At 36.8% G+C, this 13498-nt stretch overlaps 1 pseudogene; it reads right to left on the bottom strand.

Moving 5' to 3' along the window:
• Positions 1–1344: 1344 nt before the first annotated feature.
• LOC122488150 lies at positions 1345–1946 on the bottom strand (annotated as a pseudogene).
• Positions 1947–13498: the final 11552 nt, after the last annotated feature.

Below are 13498 nucleotides of genomic sequence, written 5' to 3'. Positions count from 1 at the left end.
TGCTGCAGACTCTACAGCTTGGCCTCTAACAAAGGCAGCTTAGTATTATTTTGAATTTACTTTAGAATTGCTAAAATTGAGGCAAACCAATTTTTTCCTTAAGTGGAAAAGCAGCTCAACAACGTTTAAATGAACCATAACAAAAATGTCCAGTAGCTTCTTAATGAGCATCAATAGAGTTGTCTAAAGTGAACTGCCAAAGACATTTTTTCCCCAGAAACTAGAAATAGACCTGTAGGGGCCAAACTCCCAGTCCAAGGCTCTGCCCCAGCTAGTGTTCCTAAAAGCCTGATCTGAAATATCAAAGCAAAATTTATTATCGTTATCCTTATGAGATAATCCCCATAGCAGCCTAGCATTACTATTGTAGCTCACTAAGGGCTCAAGACCTCCCAGTGAATAGTGTGCTTAAATATGCTATTTATAACCAGAAAATATACTTTCAGTATAAGCCATTTTGTAAATCTATAGATGCAAGAAAAAGGCAATATAGATTTGTGTGTGTGTGAAACTGGGGTATTTTATAGACTGCACCATAGATCTCTAGAGTATGTCGGGAAATTTCGCTTTATTTTGTTTCATTATGTGAAATATCTTTTGGAATTGTTTCTCTTGGCTTCAGCAAATGTCCCGGCTTAGCCGCTGTGTTACAGGTACTCCAGGAAACTGGAAGACCTGTCTAAGAACTTAGTACCCTTAGCTTGCCTAGTCCTGAGGGTATGTGGCCCTGAATGTCATGCTGATGGTGGACATGGAGAAACTCAAGAGAATAAACAAGGCAAACAAAAAGTTGAAATGTTTGGATGTTTGTCTGGAAAACACAGAATCTGGGGGAGCAAAAATGAAGGCTGCACAGTTACCATGCTGATCTCCTCTGCGCGATGAGGGATGACGGAGAGTGGTCACAGCTTTGTCGAGATGTGAATCTAGCAGTCCCTGGATACCATGTTCTGTAGCATAAAAATTGGCTTGTTTAATAAAGATGACGATCCTATCATAGGAGACCCAGAAAAGGCCAGAAGCTTAGTAGAAGGCTGAGACTAGGATCCAAGGAACCATCTAAAAGAGTATTAAGGTTTTGTTTGGTCTTTTGCTTGTTTCAACTATTCAGAAGCAAATTTACTGTGCAGCTTATGAATCGAAACTTCAGGGTGTCTCACCTGGTGTGTGCTGAGAGTTTCTGAGAGTTTTTGTGAGTCTCAGGTAGAGAGGAGAAGCCAGGTTGCCATCTCTGTCGATACCTCTGGTAAATGGCTCAAGAGCTCTCACAAGAAAAGGACCTGGATCTGCATTAATTTTTGGTGGTTTATTTTCTCATTCTAACTAAATGTTTACTCTCTTTTATTATTGATACAGAATTTATTTGTCTTCCCTCTGTCAAACCCTGAGCCAGCCACGTTCCCCAGACTGCCTGGGGAGATATAGGAAAAGGAGCAAACAGGGCAGAGGAGACACTGGAAAAAGACCTATGGGAAGTAGAGACAGCTCTGTCACATGGAGAAGAGGACGAGAAAGGCCACCACCATGCAAAAGAGTCCCATGGCCTCCGGGAGGGCAAAGCCCAGAATGGTGTAGGAGAAGAGCTGTTCAGGGAGGGCCTCCTGGCGTAACCAATGATGAGGCTCCCAAATGCAGTCCCTGTCCCAGCCCTGGAGCCAGCCACCCCTACCGTGGCAGCCCCAGCCCCAATGCACTTGGCTGCTGTGCCCTGTCCCTTGAAATGGTGCTGGTTCGGAAGCTGCGGCTGGGAATACGTGAGGTCGGGGGGTGTGGGACTGCCAAGCTGCCAAGGCTCCGTCAGTGTCTCCAGTGGTTTTGGCGACACTGCAGACAGTGACTGGCTCAGCAGCTGAGAGCTGCTCCTGACCAAGAAGGGGCAGACTAACTTTGGGCAGGCAGACATTTTCAGAGGATGAGGGGCTGTGGCAGGAGAGCTGCTCCCAGTGCAGAGATGACAGAGTGAAATGTGCACTTTTGTACCTAATGTTGTCTTTGCACTTCTGTATTTCTTTGTGGAAGTTCTCCCAATATTGTATAAGCTTCAGGCCAAACAAAATCTGGATTGCCCTTACTTTGTGGTTTGTTCACAATTTCAGACAGGTAGCTGGATTCTTTCTTGACACTTTAGAAATACATATCCTGTAAACAGATAGTTTATGGAACACCTGTAGGGTTTGCTACTCATGTCAGAGTGATAGCCTTAGAAAGACCCATCTCAGAGACAAGGTCAGGAACAGAGAAGAGGTTTTCCGTGCGAGACTGCTTTCTAACAGTTTTGATTGCACAAATGCTGTTATTTAGTTTTCTAATACATAGCTATTAAGAGATAAAAAAAAGAACCTGTTCATCATATATATTATGTAAGAAAAATGAGACACCACACTCACAGGCAGCAGCTGGACACATCCAGGTCATTGACACTTGGATGTATGATGGAAACCTTTGGGGTCAATGTGGAGTTCATAGGTTTATGAACTCCTGGATGACTACATAGCAGAGCTGATAAAGGGAATAATGTAAGGGAAACCAACAGACCTGTACTAAAAAAGTATAAAGGAAAGAATCTAGAAATTTAACAGGGTAATTAATATGTACAAAATACAAATTAGTTTGCATTCACTGAGGAATTGTGATAATTTTATTTTAAGAACATATTTTAGTACCCAAAGGATTTCTTTCCATAACAATTAGTTGGAATCGTAATTGGTTTAATTATGTAAACAGTTCAACTGTATAAGATAAATATGGCATTCCTGTTTTTGGCTTAAAATATCTTTTTCTTTCAGAAGTTAAGAAAAGCATACTTGCATGTTCCTAGAGAATTTTACAATGAAGAGTGGGTAAAGTTTTGGTCTGCCTTTGAAGGTAGAATAGTTGATATTTAGATCATTGATGTAATTATAAGGATGTTGTTTGGAGTTTTCATTTAGCGTGATGTTATTAAATATGGAGAGTAATTTTAATGCTCCTAAAAGCAAGTATTCTACATTCTTATGTATTTTGTCAGTATATTTTAAAATGTAAAATGTATTTCCTCTGACAAAGGATAGAATAAGATAAAAAAAAATCCCCCTCATTAAGGAACTAACTCAATTGATGCATTCTACATCTGGTAGATACTCAATAATTATTTGTTGAATGAAGGAATTATTTTAACTATTATATAAATGCTTTCTAGAAATAAAGTGCATATATTTTTAAATGACCCAATGATAACTAAACTCTAAAAATGACTAGTGCTTGCTAATGGATGGGAAAATAATTTTTAAGAGGAGTTTTTCAAACTATTGAGCACATTTTTATTTGAGTTTTTTTAATTTTTTTTTTTTTAATTTTTTTTTTTCAACATTTATTTATTTTTGGGACAGAGAGAGACAGAGCATGAACGGGGGTGGGGCAGAGAGAGAGGGAGACACAGAATCGGAAACAGGCTCCAGGCTCCGAGCCATCAGCCCAGAGCCCGACGCGGGGCTCGAACTCACGGACCCTGAGATCGTGACCTGGCTGAAGTCGGACGCTTAACCGACTGCGCCACCCAGGCGCCCCTATTTGAGTTTTTTTTAAATATATCTTTTTATTCCTAGCTGCTGGTATAGTTGCTGCCGTGAGTAGATACTAAATAAATGTTTGTTGATTTCACAGATAAATGAGGCATTTTAAGGGTCAGTCCTCTCATCTGAAATTATACATTGTTTATATTCAGGTTGACAATTTATTTATGTAATGATATGAGATATGAGATTGTCAGCAACATATAGAAAGTGCTAAGCATGAGACCCTCCAGGAAAATTAAAAAAAAAAATAGACTAGATGAGAATTAGAGGAAATTTTATAGTCTCAGGAATGACAATGCTTCAGTAATTATACGGCCAAAGATAGTAAGTATGGCAAGTAATAAGCATGGGCCAGTAAAAAGGACAAAAGAGGGAATTTGAGGTTGTGAAAAAAACACAAAGGGGATGATTAAGATATATATGGGAAGTCAGAGTTTACTTAATGAAGCTAAAGCAATGGTATGTTGAGGAGTAATGAGGTATTTGGCTAGAAAATATGAGAATTGTGGATTCCATTGATGAAGGGCCTTAGATGCCAGACTCAAGAATTTAGATGTCATAGACAAGAGATTCTAAGAGACTAGCATGATAAGAGAAGTGTTTGAAAGACATAATGCTGGCAGCTGTGTGCAGCATAGAATGACAGGTTCAGAAGCTAGAGGCTTAGCATATCCTAGTAAGATGAAGGTCTGCTTTTGAGAGGTTTCTAGGGTAAGGAAAAGGAAGCTATAAATGTAGGAGAGGTGGGGGCAGGACAGCATTGACTAAGGGCAGATTCAGGGTGCCAGTTAAAGGAGTAGGGTCAGTTGGCTGGGTTTAAGGCTTATTTACATTTCAGATGTCACAGACTCCCTAAGACATGCCCTCTGACATAGATGATGGGAAAGGATGAAATGTTAAGACATAAATTGTAAACTTCAGGAATTACCAACATGAGTGTGATAACTGAAAACTGCAAGAATGGGTAATATAGAGAATCCATAGAAAGAGGAGAACAAAATATTAAAGTAAGCTTTGACCTCACAGGTGGGTCAAGAAGAGAGGAGGAGATGGGAAACAGTGAAACTATAGCTGAGGAAAGAGGATATCATGTTTTCAGAGGAGAAGGAAGATTTCAGGGAAACAGTGACCAACTGGGTCAACTGTAGTCAAGGAAACCAAAAAGTTGGACACGTGAAAGCTCAGGGGAAAATTCATTCATTTAGGGGCAGAGGAGGGGAAATTTTTTTTCTTTTTTTTTTTAACAACCTTTTTGATATGTCATTGAAAAATTTGAGGGTGGACGTTGTATTATTAATGTTTTCAAAGAGATTAATACTAATCTTAATATGGGGAGATAAATAGTGATTCTAAATAAATAGTGACTTGATTCTTAGAATTTTGCTGCTGAAAGCTGTATGGTTCAAAAAATCAGGTAATTCTAATCCTCAGATGCTGAAGATAAGCAGTTCAACTCAACTTCCAGTTGGAAGAATTGACTACATGTTAGGGGGATGAATCATTTTAAAAGGGTTGGATTGTTCTTAGTAACTTGTTACCAAGGCTTCTGGATATGTTTCTGTTGCTTTGCTTGGTTTTCAAAGGGCTGGAAGTGGAAAACAGTAAAGAATTTAATCCTGTGGAAAACAGAAAAAAAAAAAGCTCATTTCTATGCTCACTCAAAATACATAGGAGAAGGACATGAAAATAAGTCGGAAGTTGAAGTTGACAATTAGGCTCCTGGCTCTGTGACTTTGTCATTCACAGAGGAAGTGAAACAGAAATGAACCTTGTTTTTTGTTTTTGTTTGTTTGTTTGTTTTAATAGGAGTCTATATGCATTTGATGACAAACAGTAGATCACGTTTAAATAAATTTTTGTAATACATGGTGAAACATGACTTCCTACTAACCTGAAGATTTATGGTCAATTTTCTTACCCAAGCTTATTGGTAATGTAAAGCTAACAAGGCTGAACGTTATTTGCACTTAACTCTTTGCAGTACCACTGTCAAATAGATATTTCATGGTGGTCACTGCTTACAGAGTCAACTGGTTTATTAAACAATTTTATCCTGGTGAAGTATAAGCATAAAATGATTCTATTTTTTCTCCAATTGCTATTTTCAACCATGCTCTGTTCAGTCACTCTTTCTAGTCCTCTTAAAATTATCTCAGGTTGTTTTCGTAACTTTTCATCCATTCCAAGATATTAAAAAATCAATTCCATTCTGGAATGACATAAGCTCAGCAACATGCCAAATTAACCCAATTCCTCTCTTTATGTTTTGTGCTTAGTAGTCTAAGGAAACTGCATTGTGGGTCCTGTTCTTTCATTTCTTCTCCCTTTCTAATTCTGTCCTATCCCTTTCTGGGTTTGTTTTCTCCTCCTACATTGGAGCCTGGGAAGAGAAATATGAGAAAAGCCAAATGTTCATACCTGCATTCCAGAAGGCTGGCTCTCTTACATGGAATGCAAGTATGAGTTTTTAAAGAGTTCTGCGCAGGTTCCTACTCAAGGGTGCCTCTCATATTCTCTTGTTGCTGTGGTCCTCCTGGTCATAATATTAGTAAGACAACTCGAGCATGGATAGCCTCCTAGGAGTTTGTATCTGAGAAGTATAGACTGCTCCAGTAGAGTACCCGTACTGCTGTACTTCTCCAATTCAATTTTTTTTTTAACTAAGTAGGCACTGAAGGCAGATCCCAATCCTGCTCCCCAAGGGGAAATTAGATGGATTCCCCACTTTTTTCTCATCGCTTGGCTTATTATGGTGGCTGAAAGAGTGGAATCACCATCTTTTCTCTTTTGCCCTTCAGGCAAGAGATGGCAATATCTCTCCACCCACTGTGGCTAGCTCCCTAGACCCTAGAACCTGTTGGCTTCTCTTCATCCTGTTTACACTCTTGTACACTGTTCTTTTATTAAGCCTCCTTCAACACCTATTAGAATGTATCATGTGTGCAGTGTCATGGCTCTGACTGAAACAGATAATAAACAATCTCAACAACTCTATACTATAAATATTTTAAGGTAAGATGTGATTTACACAAAATAGTTCTTATGAAATTTGCATCTCTGAATGTTACTAGACAGAAAGAAAACTTGAATAGGGTAAGTTGAATTAAAATCTCAGCTCTGACCTATATAAGCTCATTTGTAAAGTGGACATATACATCCCTACTTCATGAAGTTGACATGAAGATTCAATGAGATAAAGGAAACACGATTCCACACAGGTCATAGTCGATAAATATTCATTCAACATCTACATGATTCAAGACACTAAGTGCTTTCTATACAACACTAAGTGCTTTCTATACAATAAAGTGTTCTACAAATACAAGTTGATTTAATTCTTAATCTGATACAGGAGAAATATCTTGGAGTCATGAAAACATTCTTCTTTGTATAGAATGAGGAAGACCAGAGTGGACGAAGTGGAACTAGCTCTTCTTGGTGTCCTTCACTTGATTCTCTGACTGTGAAACATCAGCATAAAATCTGATTTATACTCTCTGGTAATAAGATTAGCAACACAATATGTTTTAAAACATTAAACTTGCTGGAACTTATTTAAAGTTTCTTTAAATGTTTATTTTTGAAAGAGAGAGAGACAGAAGGCATGAAGGGGAGAGGCAGAAAGACAGATAGACACGGAACTTGAAGTGGGCTCCAGGCTCTGCGCTGTCAGCACAAAGCCCGACGCAGGGCTTGAACTCACAAACTGTGAGATCATGACCTGAGCCGAAGTCGGACAGTCAACCGACTGAGCCACCCAGGTGCCCCGCTGGAACTTATTTTTTTATATATGAGAACAACAAAAGTAAAGCAAGAGTACCAAACAACCCAGTATAGACTGTTCCTTTTTTTTAATGTTTATTTATTTTGAGAGAGAGAGAGAGAGAAGGGACAAAGAGAGAGGGAGACAGAATCTGAAGTGGGCTCTGCATTGACAGCAGAGACCCTGATGCAGGGCTCAAACCCATGAACTGCAAGATTGTGACCTGAGCTGGTCGGGCACTGAACCAACTGAGCCACCCAGGCACCCCTAGACTATTTTTAAATGCCACTATTAATAAGTGAAAATACGGTAATTATATTGAGTATCTGTAACTTAAAACATTTTTAAGCAAATTTCAAATGGTAAATTTTAATTTTTAATTAATATTTGAATAAATATTCAAGAAACTTTGGTTAAAGAAAGAATCTTGTACAGAGCATTAGAAGGCTTGGGATTTAGATATATATTTGCCATTAACAGGGTATTGACTTTTAATAATTTAACTCTCTGAGGTCTTATTTCTAGTTCTATGGTTCAATTAATATATTTTTATGACTTATTAATTTATAAATAATATATTTGATATTCCAAAATTCCTAATTCAATGCAGGTGAAAAATGTGTTAAACTCAGCGCTGCTCTGGGAGAGAGTGGGATAAAGAAGATCTAGTCCTGTCCTCAATGAGTTAGAAGGAATAAAATGTCAGTGCCAGTAAGAAATAAATTCTGTAACTGAGATTAATAAAGTGCTTAATGAAACTGCCAAAAGGAGCATTTTTTTCCTACTTGAGGGAAATGACATTGCAGGGTAGATAGCTTTTATATATATCAGTATTCTAGCTGAAAATTGTCTTACAGAAAAACCTTGCATTAAAAAAAATATTTCCTCAAAACCATTTGCATCTTTTAGGGTGGGGGATGAAAAGAAAATTTTAACTTGATAATTTTTGATATCTGGTAAAAATGAGTATTTGCTTTTCTTTTAATAGATTTTGACCTAATGCCTGACAAGTGCATTACTTCATTAAAATAGTTCTTTAGAATTAACACCAAAGTGGAGACTTCTGCTTTTCCTATTCAATATTTCATCAAGGATCCTAGCTCTGCACTTTAAACATAGGGAAATACACAGTTTTTGCATAGTCACCTGAGGACCCCTACTTGATGAGCTTGGAGATATACCAAAACCTGCAATAATAATAATTACAAATTTAAAAACAATATTTATTTATGTATTTATTTTGAGAGAGAAAACATGTGAGCAGGGGAGGGGCAGAGAGAGAGGGTGAGAGAGAATCCCAAGCAGGCTCCAAGCTGTCAACACAGAGTCCGACGTGGGGTTCAAACCCACGAACCCATGACCTGAGCCAAAATCAAGAGTCAGACGCTTAATCAACTGAGCCAGCCAGGCATCCCTGCAATAATAATGATTTTTTAATGGGGCACTTGGGTGGCTCAGTCACTTAAGCATCCAACTTTAGCTCAGGTCATGATCTCATAGTCCGTGAGTTTGAGCCCTGCGTTGGGCTCTGTGCTGACAGCTTGGGTGCCTGGGACCTGCTTCAGATTCTGCGTCTTCTTCTCTCTCTGCTCCTCCCCTGCTCACATGCTCTCTCTCGAAAATAAATAAACATTAAATTTTTTTAAAAAAATAATAATTAAAAAATGCTCAAATGTTACTGTACCACTGTAGTAAGACTCTAAATTTAAATTATAACCACAGGCATCAGGGTGTTCTATATTCAAGTATGTGCTGAAATTTCAGTGTTTGGAAAATTTTTAATTCCAGAAGGGAAGATGATCTTTTTGTTACTTGAAGTATAATTACAATACAATATTATATTAGCTTCAGTTGTGCAACATACTGATTTAAAAAAATTTTTTAACGTTTAATTTATTACTGAGAGACAGAGAGAAACAGAGCATGAGCATGGGAGGGGCAGAGAGAGGTGGAGACACAGAATCCGAAGCAGGCTCCAGGCTCCAAGCTGTCAGCACAGAGCCGGATGTGGGGCTCAAACCCACAAACTGTGAGATTATGATCTGGGACGAAGTTGGTCGCCCAACCGACTAAGCCACCCAGGCGCCCCTATATTGGTTTCATAATTCTATACGTTACTCAGTGCCCACCATGTTAAGTGTAGTCACCATTTGTCACCATATAACATTTTTACAATATTATTGACAATATTCCCTATGCTGCATCTTTTTTCATCTCTGTGACTTATTTATTTTATAACTGAAATTTTGTATTTCTTAATTCCCTTTCTGTTTTTCCTATCCCCTCTCCCAGATTATCCTTTAACTATAAGAATTCTTCAGGGTCCCACTTATATTGGTCAAATATATGATGTAATTGTATGTAATACGTATAAATACGTATATTTATAAATTAATTTTTAGACTTGCAACTCAACTTTGTTATGTTATTAACCAGTGTTTCTAAAATCACGGGTATATTTATTCTATATCTGGACTGACATTACAGTTGTACCAAAATAGCTACCAACGTAAAAGAAATATGTGAAGTACCCTTGTATAAAGTGAAACATAATAGCTAATTTAATTTTGAGTGAGTGCATATTTTATACATTGCTCCTTGCTTAAAACAAAGACACACTTACATGATCATTAAATTTCAAGGTCTTGAAAAGCCCTAATACGAAGTTCCTTCTTTGGTGTATAAGGTGGCTGGGCAAAAGTGGTGGTGGTGGTCAGTGTGTGTGTTTTGGAGGGGGAGTAGGAGTTCACAGCCTTCCTTCTCCCTCCCCTCGGGAAAGAACAGGTATTGCCAGTTTATCGTGTCTCCCTCTCCTGCCCTCTAAAAAGAAGAGTGCAATTCTCTTGAGTAAAGCTATCATAGAGCCCCTAACTGCATTCCCCCAGAGGGATGTGCAGGTAGAAGGAAATGTGACGGCCGGAAGAGGCTCTCTGGTGGGGAGGAGAAAAGTGGTTGAGGGAACTAGATCATGGAGAGAAGTGAGTCCTTTTGCACTAAGAATGTCAGAGGTATCTGGGCACTTCAAGGTGTTAAAAAAAGAAACAGGATTATAATTGGCATCATCTCGAACCATGTCCTGGATTGCTTAATGTTTTCAAAATGAGCTACTCATGATTAGAGTTTGTGTTTAGGGCATGCTGTACTCAATCACATGGAGCATGGCAACAGGTTATATATGTAAGACAGACTCCTTTGTAATAAAGGAAGAAAAGTCCTTCAAGATGCTTGGCATACAGTAGATGCTGTATAAATATTAGAAATTATGAAGAATTTTCTTCAAGAAGACAGGCTTACAAATTGCAGGGTACTTGAAGAAAGAATCTCTTTGAAAAAGGATGATTTCATTTTCATTATAACAACACTACAAATTCCTTGTATTTTCTCTTCTTTTCTTTCTTTCTTTCTTTCTTTTTCTTTCTTTCTTTCTTTCTTTCTTTCTTTCTTTCCTTTTTTCTTTCTGAGAGAAAGAAAGAGAACATAGGGGAGAGACAGAGGGAGAGAGAGAGAGACAGAGAGACAGAGGGAGAGAGAATCCCAAGCAGATTCCATGCTCAACTTGGACCCTGATGCAGGGCTCGGTCTCACCACTGGTGAGATCATGACCTAAGCTGAAATCAAGAGTCGGACTCTTGAACAACTGAACCACCCAGATGCCCTTGTATTTTCTAATCTGTTTAATTTCCTGTTATTTCAAGTAGTATTCTGTATGATAATATTCTAGCACATGAAATAATTTGGGCAACCTCATGGAATTTCCTAATTTACAATTTGGCCTAAAGCAAACTCTTATGTACATTTACACTCTTTTTTAAAAAGCATAATTATTAATTATTAATTTCTCCAGAATGTATTCTCTTCATGTGAAAGACCTAAATTATTAAAACTATAAAAACTACTGCAGATATAGCACATTTATAAAATCCAGTGTTACAGAAAGTGTGGGGGAAATTTGCATACTGTTGGGAATATTCATAGGAGGATATGAACAATATATACCAAAAGCTTTAAAATGGTACAGATCCTTTGGCATAACCAATTAAGTTCTAGAAATTTATCCTAAGGAAATAATTAAGCATGAACTTACAGATTCACCTACAAGATGTTCTGTATTTATTACTTATTAAAAAATTATGACAAAAAAATTAAAACAGATTAATAAATAAGCCAGAATTTATCTACTATACAGTAGAATTCAGCCACTAAAAAGTATATTACAGGTAACTTTGGTATTTTTTTGCATGTAAATAACACATGAATAAATGTTTAAATGGTATTTAAATAGAGTAAAAAGTTAAAGGCTCAAATTGCTATTTTCAGTAATGAAAATTATGAACAACCCTCCCACTAGGGACATCTATGAAGCTGACAAAAATTTTTTTTAAACACCTTCAAAGTATGAAAACCTTCACAAAATGGTAAGAATTTATGGAACTAGTTTCTAATATAGCTCGTAATAAAGAAAGCCAAATGACAGTGAAATAAAAATATCATTGTACTGGCAGAAAATAATTTCCAACTTTGAGTTCCATACTGAGAAAAGTATTTTCCACAATGGAGGCAAGAAAAACAAACAACCAAACAGACCATTTCACGAGAAATTTAAAAATCTGCTTTGGGCAGAAGGAAAATTATCTCAGATGGAAGTCAGAAATCTAAGAATAGGAAAGAACACAGCAGTGATGGTAAATATGTTGACATATATAAATGAATATTAACTGTATGTAAAAATAATGATGACCTGAAGTTTCTTAAAAAAGAACTAAAATAAATTAAAAAATAACAATTAGTTGAGAAGGGAGTACAAAGAAACTGTTGTTAAGAATTTGTCCAAGAATAGGGCCAACATATTGATTAACATTAAACTTTATAAATTAGGAATACATGTAGGAATTCATAGACTATGAATTAAAAGCAGGTGAATTGCATATATAACTTCCAAAAAGAGAACAAATTTAAAATATTAAAAATGTATTTAAAAGAAGAGCAGAGGAAATAGAAAAGTGTGATAAATGGAAAGCACAAAATAGGTTAGCAGACTAAAAGCCACATGATGTACTCTATATTAAAAGAAAGAGGATTGAGTGCTCCAGTTAAAAGGCAAATATTGTCTAATTGTATAGTAAAAAAAAAAAATACAAACATGAGATTAAATCATATGAAATTGCTAATGGTTGATAATTTTCAGACCATAGGCATTGCAATTTCATTTGATTCAGCTAAAATAATATTTGGAGGGGCACCTGACTGGCTCAGGTCACGAACTCACGAGCTGATGAGTTCAAGCCCCGCATCGGGCTCTGTGCTGACAGCTCAGAGCCTGGAGCCTGCTTCGGATTCTGTGTCTCCCTCTCTTTATGCCCCTCCCCACTCACACTCTGCCTCTCTCTTTCTCTTAAAAATGAATAAATATTGAAAGAAAATGTTAAAAAATAAATAAAATGTTATTTGGAAGAGACACATATAAACTGTTAGGACAGAGAAACATTTAAGTTAAAAGAATGGAAAAGATAGCTGTGCAAACTAAACTAACTAAAATAAAGCTGATTTATCTAGATTCATAGACAAAATAGAATTAAAACCAGAAAGCATTATCAGAGATGAAGAGAGTCAGTAATGATCGAATTTCATTTCAGTGAGTCATCACAATTTATAATTTGTCAGCACCTAATTACAGTAGTCTCAAAATATAGAAAACACAATGGACAAAAATACAAAATTGACAAATCTAAATCAGAATAGGGTAGGTTAGCATGAATTTCTCGTGATTGAAAAGACAAAGAAAAAACCAGTACAGAAATCTGACGTTTAAATTTTCTGATTTGAACAACATAATTAACAACAAATCAAGGGGTGACTATAGAACGTTATCTGCAACAACTTCTATATAAGCTCTAGTGGTGTACACCAAAGGAAGAGATAATGAACTTGAAACGGATCAACAGGATTCCATAGGAATTTAAGAAACAAAGACAAAATTAAAAATAAAGGAAACCAAATGTTGACATGTGAAACTGGAAACAACCCAAGAGAATACACAAATAGTAGAATATAGAATATACTATAAATGTAGAATACATAAATAATCATATCATATATTAATAGAAGAAAGCTCCAGAAACGTATTTACCAAGGAGTTAACAGATAATAGGTAACAATTATTGTCTCTTTTTCTTTTATCTTT

Source organism: Prionailurus bengalensis, chromosome A2, assembly GCF_016509475.1.
Source record: "Prionailurus bengalensis isolate Pbe53 chromosome A2, Fcat_Pben_1.1_paternal_pri, whole genome shotgun sequence".
NCBI classification, from domain to species: domain Eukaryota; kingdom Metazoa; phylum Chordata; class Mammalia; order Carnivora; family Felidae; genus Prionailurus; species Prionailurus bengalensis.
This window is presented reverse-complemented; position numbering and strand designations above follow the sequence as displayed.